At 46.3% G+C, this 12,049-nt stretch overlaps 1 long non-coding RNA gene across 1 annotated transcript; it reads left to right on the top strand.

Annotated features, from left to right (window-relative positions):
* The first annotated feature begins 1,783 nt into the window (after positions 1-1,783).
* On the top strand, positions 1,784-8,707 carry LOC121455392. The gene is made up of 3 exons (XR_005975488.1): positions 1,784-1,917; positions 3,492-3,818; positions 8,317-8,707. It is a non-coding gene; the product is annotated as an uncharacterized LOC121455392 (long non-coding RNA).
* The last annotated feature ends 3,342 nt before the right edge of the window (positions 8,708-12,049 follow it).

Below are 12,049 nucleotides of genomic sequence, written 5' to 3'. Positions count from 1 at the left end.
CAGTTTTTCAAAATATGACCTGATGATCCTCTGTATTTCCTCCGTGTCTGTTGTTATATCCTCCTTTTCATTTCTGATTTTGTTAATTTGGACATCCTCGCTCTGCCTTTTGGTTAGTTTCGATAAAGGTTTGTCTGTTTTGTTGATTTTTCTTGAAGAACCAAGTCTTCGTCTCATTGATTCTTTGTATTGTTTTCTTTGTTTCTATTTTGTTGATTTCAGCTCTCGATTTGATTATTTCCTGCCGTCTAGTTCTCTTGGGTGAACTTTCACTTCGTGGTGGCCTAACGTGGCAACCTGACATTATGTCACAAGCTTACATCCTTCATTCGTCCATCTCACCCCATCGCTTGGGTGTATCACATCATTGCAGTAGAAAGGGTGTGTGTGCACAGTGCAGGAAGCTATTTTGAGAAAGATCCCATTCAGGTAACTTTTATTGTAGTTGTTCCTAATAGCTGTTGTCATTAAGTTCTTATTGTGTCTAATTGATAAATTGTCCATAATCATAGTTTTATATATAGAGGAAAGAACATAGTATATTTAAGACTTGGTACTGTCCATAGGGCTAAGCATCTCCTTGGGGTCTTGGAAAGAAGTCTCATGGGTTGGGGGCAACTATAGCTCATTTCAAGGTTTCTTTGCACCCATAACCCCTTTTTGTTAGAGATTTTTACACAACTATTGGTATTCGGGTATATAAAATAGGCAAATAAATGAAAGACAATTCTAGTAAAGCAATAGATTTAAAATAAAATTTATTCTTTTAGATGCACAATTTTTTTTACTACCTATTAAAAAGAAAGCAAATTAGCATCCCAATGAGATGGTAGGACTGCTTATTCTTACATAAACCACTAAATCATGGCTGAGTATTTGATACTGCAGTGTGTAGAGAATCTTCAGCTGGCTTCAGGCCTGATGAATATTTTTGATTTTACAATTGCCAGGGGTGGTGGTACATGTCTGTAACTCTACTACCTGAAATTGAGGTCAGAGGACCAGAATTTAAGGTCACCTGCAGCTCTATTGCTAGTTCTAGACTAGCCTAGGCTACATGAAATCCTGTCTCCAAAAAATATCAAATGAAAACTAAAATAAAAAAAAGCAATTGTTGGTACCGAGAACACCACTTCACATAAATACATAGTACAGAATAGTAAACTTATATTTCAGGCTATTTAAGAAATTGTTGGAAATACTTTCTAATCCTTAGCCAAAATTCCTGTATTGATTTTTAGTGAAAACTAAATCAAATAGCAATTTGAAAAATCAAACAGTCTAAGACAATGCAATTCAAAGCTGGGCTCACTTGAACTTACCGAGGAGCGGTGATGGGAAAATAAGAAAAGCCTTTGTTTTATGTAATTAAATCAGGATGTTTCTACAAAAGTGGAGAACTTTGCACAATAAAAACTCCACGGCTTCCAGCATAGAATCATCTGGAATCTGAGCAGAGGGGGTTGTAGGCAGCATTCATTGGCGTCGTATGCCAACATGTGCAGTGCGCAGTGTGTGTGAGTGTTTTGGGAAACAAGGTCACTGTTTCCCAAGGAAGCTGGGTCACTGCACAACATGGGCACATGCTTTCAGAAATATGCCCGGTTCACAACACGTTGAGTTTCCTATTGGTTTGTGTTCACTGTGTATTCAGGAAGCTTTTACTGTTGCTCAGTTTTTCACAACCCCCTCATTCGGTTACCCAATGCCACATGGGATGTGACCCAGTGTGAGGAGCTGTGCACTATTTTACTTTACTATTTTCTTCCTGGCAGGTAAAGACCTCTTTACAGCCTCCTGGCCTGTGTTGTAGCCTGGGAGGTCCCCTGCAGGGCAGAGGCCACCAAAAGTCCAACTGCTTCACTTTCCTTCCTTAAAGAATCACTGCCCTCGCTCACCTGCTCCATGTCTTGCAAGGTATTGCTTCAGGAATTTGGGGGAGGGGGTTCATGGAGGGGCAAATCTGATCCTTCTTACTTCATTTTGGCTAACCATTGAAATTGTATTTATTGCGTTCTCATCTTATTGTTGTTCAGAATCTTATTTTTTATAAACTTGACTGTTTTTCTCAATGTAGTAGAGGAAACTTGCCTATGTGAATCTCGTCCTTGCATCCTGGACTCTTTATCGGCTTCATAAAAGCACTCACCTTTCCCTGGGTGATACCTGCATAGTTGCTATGTCCATTTCTTTAATCTCTTTTTTACCTAACACAGTGCTTGCCTATGGAATAGTGAGTGATTTGCCTTAACGAAGGTCCCACTCAATCCAAACCTATTCAGCTATCTCTCTGAACTACTTTAGAAGGGTCAGGTGTTTTATGGTATCAATTCAGGAGTTAGGAATGCAGGCTGCAGTGAGTAGCAGCTTTAAGGGAGAAAAATCCTCCCTTCAGGGACTTTTAAAAAGAAATATTCTGGGAGCTAGAAAGCAGGGAACTTTGAAGTCGGTTTTGTTCACTGCTGTATCATGTGCCTCTAAACCAGCAATGGGCATGCGTTCACTCTTCGGCAAGGCTGAACTGGAGAATAAGTGAAGTTCACACATGTTCGAAGGCTCATTGTTCTGGGACATGGAATGATGAGCAAAACATCAGTCCAGTAAAGAGCTGTGCAGGGGGGCTGGGAAAGGTTGATTTTCTCTCTGTGTAAGTTCTCCAGCAGAATGGTTCTGACAGGTGTTGTGAAGTGATTTCTTCTGAAGCAGCTTGGGAAGACTCAAGTTCTAAAGACTTAAGAACTTTGGAGGGGAGGCTCTTTAGGGTTCAGGAAGTAAACAATTCAAAAGCTTCAGGAAGTCCCTGAAACAGACTAGATGCTACTAGGTCCCTCTGTTTTCAAGATCATTGTCTTAGAGTTTTACTGCCTTGAAGAGACACCATGACCATGGCAACTTTTATGAAGAAAAACATTTAATTGGGGATGGTTTACAGTTTCAGAGGTTTGGTCCATTATTGTCGTGGTAGGAGGCATGGTGGTTTGAGGCAGACATGGTGCTGGAGAAGGAGCTAAGAGTTCTGCGTCTGAATCTTCAGGCAGCAGAAAGAGACTGCCACACTGGGCATGGCTTGAGTATCTGATACCTCAAAGTCTGTCCCCAGTGACACACTTCCGCCAACAAGGCCCCACCTCCTAATAGTGCTTCTCCCTATGGGTCTGTGGGGGCCATCTTTTATTCAAACCACATAGTCATAGAAACAAAAAGGCTGCTAAGGAGACTAAGACTAGTCGAACTGCCTAGACGAGACACTGCAATCTGCCCAGTTGTCTGCAGGCTGTGCAGTGCTCTTTAGGCTTTAGCTCTCACCAGTCAGTACCCATGCCGACACCTTTGACATCGGTTCTGCCGTAAGTGACCCCTCACTCTCATACTCCCATAAGGAATCTCAGTAAGCTCATTGGTTCATCAAGTTGGGTGTTGGTGGTTATCCTTACTTGGTCTGTGTCTGTTCCCTATCTGGTGTGAGAAGACGCTTCTTCATGTCTCCCCAGGAACAGTGTCACACAGCAGCAGAATGATGTGGGCAGAACTTCGGATTCAGGCAAGAACACACCAGACAACGGGAGAATCTACGGCCTCTTGCATGGGAAGGTTCTCTTTGGGCTTAGCACAGCTAAGGGATGCTTCCCACTGGAGTCCTTTATACATTCTGTATCTTTCTTCCAGCTCTTCTCTGGAATCGTGTCTAAGGGAAAATTACCGAGCTCATGTGCCCCTCCCCCAGCTGGGTTCTAGTGACTGCCTTTACAGGTAGCAGTGCTTGTCTGATGGAAATGGGAGAGGACCATGCCTCTGCTGGAACTCCCCGCTCCCCCATGGTTCGTATTATTTGTCAATTTGACAGAATCTAGAATTACCTGGGAGAAAGGGCTCCGGGCATGCCTGGGAGGCACTGTCTTAATTACCTTAATTGAGGTAAGAGGACTGTCCCACTGTGATTGGCACCGGTCCCTGGCTGGGATCCTGGATTGGATAACCAAAGGAGACAAACAGAGCAACAGGATGCATGCATTGCTCTCTGTCCGTGCTAAGGAATAGGATGCAAGCAATGTCTTCAAGCTCCTGCCTTGATTTCCCCACTGCAAGGGACTGCCTCTTGAACTGTAAATTAAAATCAATCTGTCTTCTGTGAAACTATTTCTGTCTAGTTACTGTTGTGTAGTGACAGGAAGAGAAACTTAAGTCCCCAAGATGTGACCAGGAGGGCAGGCACAATACCTGCCTAGCTGCTCTTCCTCAGGCCCCAGTGGCCTGTTGGTTTTGGAAGCCATGGGCTTCAGAGAGTCTGTGTTAACTACTCTCGTATGTTTATCCTTCCTCCAGTGTGCTTCATGTAGATGCCTGTTGCCCAATCTCTAACATTTTCATATACTTTTATTTAGTATCCAGACTCCATGTAGTATTTGCTTTGATGTCCTAGTATCGCTCAGCCTCCTTCTGAGCTGATGGGCTACAGTAACCACTGGTGCCAGGCTCCAGTCATGCTCCTTGGGCTCCTGGAGCCTGTCTGGCAATGGAACTGAGGGAGAAGGAAGGCTGGAGTGGCAAGCTCCTAGGAGACTCCCACTTAATAATAATAAGACTCTGACCCTAGCTGCTTTCTCGGGGTGTCTGCCAAAAGTCACAATGGGGTCAAATTAATTGGCTGAGGAGGCCTGAGTGTAAAGGCAGAAAGCAGCTGGGCAACTGTCTAATGAGACAGAGCCCAGCAAAGGTGCTGGGGTTTCAGTCAACATCCAAGACCTTGAGAAGAACGATGAGCTGTCTGTGGTATACAAGAGAAATGATTGCACCTCCAGGGGCCCGATGTGTGACAAAGGCCGGAAGAACTGAGTCCATTTGCCTGCAGTTGGGCATCGTGAGACGGGGAGAATGCTCTGAAGAAGACCCAGTAAGGAGAGTGGTCCAAGAGAGATGGATTCTACAGGGGAAGAGAAGAGCTGGGGACTGTGAAGAAGGGAGGAAGAAGCCTTGGAGAAGAGGAGTTTGTGGGTAGGGCGAGATCTTCCAGAGCCTTGTGAGGCTCCAAGGGCCATAAAAAATGAAGGTCCCAAGGTCAGGCTTGCTGTATCCCTCAGTATCATGTGCCCATAAGGTCAGACCTGGGGACTCTGCCACAGTGTCTTCCCGATAGCACACACTGGAGAATAACACATACAATCGCTCAAGTGGCCTTTTCTTCCACTGTTTGGACCTCAGCAGAATGCACAGCTAACTCAGTTCACTTCCAGGACAGCATGTACTCTGCATAAGTTGAGTATACCAGAAAGACTGCTACTTTATAAGCCTCAAATAGGCTAGAAAGGACCGCTCTGGGATACGGTTATTTAAAGATGGTTAAATGCTCTTTAGGAAACCACTGCCTTAGTACCTGCTTTTATTCCCAGTGCCAATGCCTCTGGCTGCAGAACCCGCTTTATGTTGCATTTAATAGAAGCAATATGCCCCTGGGAAATGAGGCTCTGAGGTCCCAGACTGAGCCTTCGAGGAGTTCCAGGAGGTCGAACTGTTGGGGACGTGCCTCCAATTCCACTTCCAAAATTGCAGTGTAAAGCTCATCAAAGAAGAGATGAAATGAGGATAATCATAATAGTCACAGGGAGGTCCATGCTTCTGTACCACTTAGAGGTCAGAAATGCTTTCACAGCCATTAACCGCTTGCCCTCAGAGCATCCGCGCCCATCTCAGTGGGTTGTCAGGAAAATCAAAGGTTTCCCCCAGGAAATGAGACTACTGGCATGCCCCACTTTAAGCAAAACCTGCTGGGATCATTTAGGTAAAGAAAACCTGCCCCACAGAGGAATTTAACGGGGCTATTTGGAATGACCATTCCCGCAGCATGCAAAGCAATAAGAGACAATTTACTAGAATGCTTGATTGATTGACATCTATCTTGTTTAGGACCAGCTGCATGTCTGCAGCATCTCTTGGGTGCTGGTTGTGGTTGTTGGTGATGGGAGAAGTCAGCGATGAGTCCAACAGAGTCTGAGATAGGAGAATTTTGTGTGTGTGTCCATTTTCTGATCTCTTTGTTGAGCACACTGATGTCAGAAACTGCCTTCTAGGGGCTGAAGAGATTGCTCAGTAAGCAGAGTGATCATTCCAGAACCCACGTAAAAAGCTGTTGTGGTGGCATGTGAATGCTTAAAATATTGGTTCTGGGAAGGTGGAGACAGTAGGGACCCTGGGTCTTGCTGGCCAATCAGCCTAGACAAGTCAACGATTCCCTGGTCAGTGAAAAACCCTGTCTCAAAGACCAAGTTGGACAAGGTCCTGAGGGATGATGCCACAGTGAAAGGTAAGTGAGTTCTCCTCTCTTCTACTTGCACACACACACACGCACAACACACACACACACGCACACCTGCACATATGTAAACACACGCACACAAACAAGAAACTGCCCTATAAGCCTTAGATGATCCGAACACCACTCACCACTCATACTAGGATGGAGCCCTTCTCTGACACCCCAGTCATAGAACTGGCCCCAGAGGCTGTCCTTTACAGAGTGCACAGCTGCAACGTTAACACTCAAACATAGCCCATGGTCATGTTTGCTCTCTGGAGAAAGCTGCCTTCACTGAGGGAGAAGGATAAACACACACACACACACACACACACACACACACACACACGGAGTGTATAGACCAGGGAGGGGGAGGGTCCTGCTTCCTCCTGGGCTGCTTTCCTGGACCTCATGATACCACTCTACCTATGAATGTACTGTCTGACTGTGCAATGATCCAGAAGCTGCTTCAACCAGGGTTTCCTTTCCTCGCAGTCAAAGGCATCGCTGGTAGACTCCGCTAAAGGGAAGCAAGATGCACATGCATTTGCAAAGGCGGTTCAATATGTGTGTTTAGAGTTGGGCTGCAAACAGAGGAAACAACCGCAATTGGAAATACACAAATGCTGACCCAAGGGAGATCAGTTAAATCAATATTGGAGTGCATCTGCTGTGGTCTGAATCTGAAACATCCTATGCAGGCTCATGCTTTGAATCCTGGATTCCCACCTGTTGGCACTGTTCTGGAGAGCTGGCTAACATTTGGGAGGTGGGCTCTGACTGGCAGAAGTGGGTGGGTGGGTCTTTCAGGTTATGCCTGCCTCTGGTTTCCACTGCTCTTTCTGCTTGCTGGTCAACCAGGATGCCCCACCGTGTGCTCCCATGGACATATCTTCCCCACCACAATAGGCTGAAGTCCTAAAAACAGTGAGCCAAAACCAAAACCAAAACCAAAACCAAAAAACCTTTCCTCCATTATGGAGTTTCTGTATCTACCTTATAGATACAGTAAAGTAACTTGTACAGAAATCCATCCAAGAATATACGATGCAACGTCAAAAGAAGAAATCTGACTTTCTATTCTGATAAGGAGCTCTGGGTTTTGTGAGTTGTGCATGGAATGCTGGCCATGGGATGCAACATCAGGACCAGACAGGCTGCTCTGGGGTAAATGGGATATGAAGTGGTGTGTTAGCCACTTTTCTCAGGGTTTGTTTTGCCTCATAGTCTGAGTATAGTCTATCACGGCCAGTGAGCCAGCAGGAGCGTGAGACCTCTGGTGTCATTGTATCTGCTGTCAGCGGGCAGAGCAAGAGGAATCCTTGTATTCTGCTTACATTCTTCCTTTTATTCTGTCTCAGATCCCAGCCCAAGGAATGGTGACATCCACCTCAATTAACTGACTTAAGTCTTCCCACCTCAATTAACAGACTCTGAAAACTCCTGATATAGAATTCTCATCTCACTTTGATTTCTAATAGCTAAGATGAGACATGGTAGATGGCCAGACTGAGGGACACTTATTCAATGGAGCACTGCTTAGCAATAAAAAAGAATGAGCTACTGATATAAGCAATATGCTGAGCTGACCACCATGCGATGTGTGGTTCTGTTCATAGAACTCCCCTTCTTCCTTCTCTCCCTCCCTCCCTCCCTCTGGTAAAAGGGAGGTCCTTTATGTATTGTTCATCCCATTGTCAGGACTGTGGTTTTCGTGCTGTGCTATTTTAAAGGGACCACAGTGAATTCCCCGGGTATATGAAAATTTTCTGCACATTTGTGTAACCTCAATCTAAAATTGTTAAAGTTAGGGGTTGGAGAGATGGTTTATCAGTTAAGAGCACTGGCTGTTCTCCAAGGGGACCCGGGTTCAATTCCCAGCATCTACATGGCAGTTCATAACTGTCTGTAACTCCAGTTCCAGAAGATCTGATCCCTTCATGCACATAAAATGGTTAAAATTGGTTTTAAAAAGGTGAACAGTGTATATGTATATAACGTATACCTTTCTTTCTTCCTCTTTCTAGAAGTTAAGACGTACAAGGCACTTAGTGCTCTGTATCCAGAAATGCGTGGATTGTGCTCTTCCCACATCTCTACAGACGATGGGTTGGAACCTGAATCCACACCTGTCATTCCCCCAAGCCTGTGCTGCCTACTTCGTCTGTTTCCTGCCTCAGTTTCCTTTTGCTTCCTTCTCTGTTTCCAGCTGTGAGAAGGAAGGAGAAAAGGAGGCCAGCCCATACATCACCTGAATGTGTATCTGGACAATGGCCCAAATATCACTCCCTGTTCTAGGAGGGGAGGCTATGACCACTCTGGGTTGAGGATCAGTGTGTTCCATCACTATGGCCAAGGAACAGACACAGCCATCATGTGACCTGTGGTGAGAATGTGTTTCAGTATAGTAAATTTATTTCCCATTTGGCATGATGTTTTCTGTTTTCTATTAAATGAATAGCCTCAGAGCATCCTGGAGAGAGTACATAGCAGGCTGTGGGGCTTCCAGGACTCTTGGGAAAGTGAAATTGCCACAGTCCTCTTCCAGGATGGAGGGTGCTGAGGGATAGAGTCCTAGCATATGTGTGTCAGGGGGAGGGGGATCTGAGAGTGAAGGAGGGGTGGGAAGATGAGCAGTTTGGGCCCTGGTAGGAAAGTGAGGAGCCTCTCTACCTCACAAAACTCTGTCATCTGGGTTCAGCTCAGCTGTGCCCCGGAGCTTGACCTTGTGATTGTCCTTCCCAGCTCTCTTTTCCTCTACTCAGTGGCTGTCACTCTAGGTCACTTCTACTTTTAACCTTCTCAGAACCTCAGCACCGGGAAGCCTGGTGAAGGGGATAGAAGGGATATTGGATGCTTTCTGTTGTTTGAGATAGGGTTTATTTCAGGTTGGTTCTGGGCTCATTATGTAGTCCAGATGGGCCCTGACTTACCATGCCTCACCTCAGCCTCCTCAGCCATGATTATAGGTATGCTCCAGCACATCCAGGCAACATCCAACCCAAACATCCTGCTCCCTCAACCCAAATCAATATTTTGACGGAGCTAATTGGTGTATAAGGAAGAGGATGAATAACGGTTGGGATGGGGTTTGAAATGGATGCAATATTTCTTCAACAAACATCATTGAAAACTCTTGCTTTGTTGTAGGTCTTTTCTTAGTTGTTTTGTACATAGGACATGTAATCTGTGCCTGCCAAGGGATTCAGCATTATGAGGGGGCAGCTGAGAAGATGAGGGGAATGTAGTATGTTACAGAGAGAATCATCTTGCTAGTGAAGAGCTGGGAGTCAGAAGGGTGGCAGAACTCTCCTCAGAGAACATCTCTTCAGAGTATGCCTCTTATCTCCTCAGAGAAAGTCTTTCCAAAGAAGGTATCCTCAGAGGCTCAAGCCTGTCTTTCACCCGAGGGAAGAAACAGTTTGATTTCTGATGTAGAGGTTTCAAATTTATCCTATATTGAATGTATTTTATTTGGCCACATAAGGTATGTAAAAAGCTATCAGTTCCAATTACAAAAATGAGAGATTTTGCTCAAACCCCTGGGACTCTGATCCTGAAGACAGCAGGCAGGACCACATTTTGCTGAGTGAGTGACAGTGGCGCTGGGGGCCTGGCTTTCCCAGCTCTACGCTCGGATAGCCTGATCGTGTGCCCTACCTGAGAGTCTCTAAGTCCGGCTGCTGGTCTGTTATAACATATGGGGTCACCGGCAGGCTAGGAGGGTTCCGCCTTGTCTAGCAGGGGGAGGCCTGCCAGGGTCTCCATTCTAGGGAGCCATGGTGTGTCTAGGTCCCTGAACGAAGAGCCCTTCCCAACTTCCCTGTGTGTCCTCCAATTCGAATAGTTTCCCTTTTTCTATTTGCTCCTCTGAAAAGTCCCCCAGATCCTCCCGCTTATTAACAATCTGCACACCATGCTGTGCTTAAAGTTCAGAGCACCATAGGATACGGAGCCGTAATTAATCTCAGTCCCTGAGTTCTAGAACATGGAGAGCAATTATAATTTACTGTCGGAAAACCAATTTAGGGAAGTGGTGGTTTTCGCGCCCCTGATCAGAGTGCCACGAAATGCCACTTCCTGTCCCTGTGTCTCCTGCCAGGAGAGCAAGACCTTTAGTTGCTACAGTTCTGGGGGTGGGGTGTTGATTCCTTTGGCAGAGAAGACTGTGGGAGCTGGGCCCATAGTTCCTTCTGCCATCCTATCCAGCCCAGACTCACTGTTTCCCTCTGGCCCCTTCTTCCTCCCAGCACTGCCCTGTGTAGGCTTTCAGGGCAGACACCAAGGCCCCACTCCTTTCCCTGCTGCTGTCCCAGCAACCCAGGCAACCCTAAAGCTTACAGCCCCCCAGAACTCTCCATTATCTCTTATTTCCTCTTTGCTCAAGGTCAAATTGTCATCACATCAAAAGGACAATGAGAAGACAGGCCCCGTGCCTTAACAGATGAATTCCTACCGTGCCACAGCTGCCATGCTGGGCAGGCAGCGTTTGTGGCCGGGAGCAGCTGTGCTTCCCAGGGTTTACTGGCTTGTCTGCCCTGCTGCCCAGTCTAAAGCCACATCCTAGTTATCCACTGACCCCAGAACTCAGAGCCAGACCCTAAACAGAGAGGATTGTATGGGCTGGTAGGGTGTGTGTGTGTGTGTGTGTGTGTGTCTGTGTGATTAACTTTACAGAAACATTCTAGCCATGAGGAAGAACTTGATGGTGGCCTGTCTTCCTTCCTTCCCTCCTTCCTTTCCTCCCATCCTCTCTCCCTCCCTCCCTTTCTCTCTCATTCTTCTTTTCCTTCCTGGTATCAGAAACTGTGCTATTATTGAAGGCATTGAAATGACTATATCAAGACTAGGGATGAGAGTGTTTGCATAGTGTGTGTGGGACCAAAGGTACAAGACCTAGTGTCACAATAAAGACAATCAAATGGGGATAACTTTTTTTTTGAAAGAACCCATCACACAGTGCTATAAGAGCAGGTGCAAGGGCTGCAGGAGCATGGTGGGGTGACCCTGGGGCAAAGCCTGGCTTTCTCTGTACTGATCCCCAGCTCTCTGGTGTTCTACTCCCCATCCCTCATGGAGAAGGAGGGACTCATCACACTGAACAGTGCTTTGGGTGAAAGATTCTGTTTTTGATATCTTCAGGCAAAGAAGGCTCCAGAAGGGTAGGGCAGGTGGGAGGGGCAATGTGGATGGGTGGACTCTGGGGCCCACAGTGCTTCTGTGGTGCAGAGTGACAGAGAAGAGACAGCTAGGAGGAAATATGCAGAGTCTAAGAGGCTTATGGGGCAGAGACACACAAAGCAGCTCCCTGGGGTCACAGAGGAGGTCACAGCCCTGCTACTTCCAGGAGTGAGGTAGACAATAGAACTCAGGACAAGAGGCACGGGGCTAGAGAGACCAGCGAAGAACTGAAAAACAGGGCTCAACATACTCTTAGCCAAAGAAACACTTCCTGGGCTGTCAGGTTTAATTTCACTCTGACCCCTACTGAGTCCTATACAATGGGCCATGTGACACTAGGGACAAGTCCTGCCTCAGGTTCCTCAGCTCTGCCAGCAGTTTGGTTTGAACAAGCACAGGTGTCTCCTGCTCTGTGCCTCAAGTGTCTTGTCCATTGCTCTCCTGTGATGTCCACCTGCCAGAGCAGGAATGAGAAATATGTGACCATGAGTTATCACAGTACCAACTGCGGGGCCTTGATGATGCAGTTCAGGAAAGATGCAAGTATAAATGATGCTGTCGACAACTGTGAGTGCCTGT

The sequence above is a fragment of the Microtus oregoni genome, unplaced genomic scaffold (genome assembly GCF_018167655.1).
Source record: "Microtus oregoni isolate MIOR12 unplaced genomic scaffold, Mior012 000013F_ref0000133, whole genome shotgun sequence".
Taxonomy (NCBI): Eukaryota; Metazoa; Chordata; class Mammalia; order Rodentia; family Cricetidae; genus Microtus; species Microtus oregoni.
The sequence above is the reverse complement of the archived record's forward strand: the minus strand, read 5'-3'. Positions and strand labels throughout refer to the sequence as shown.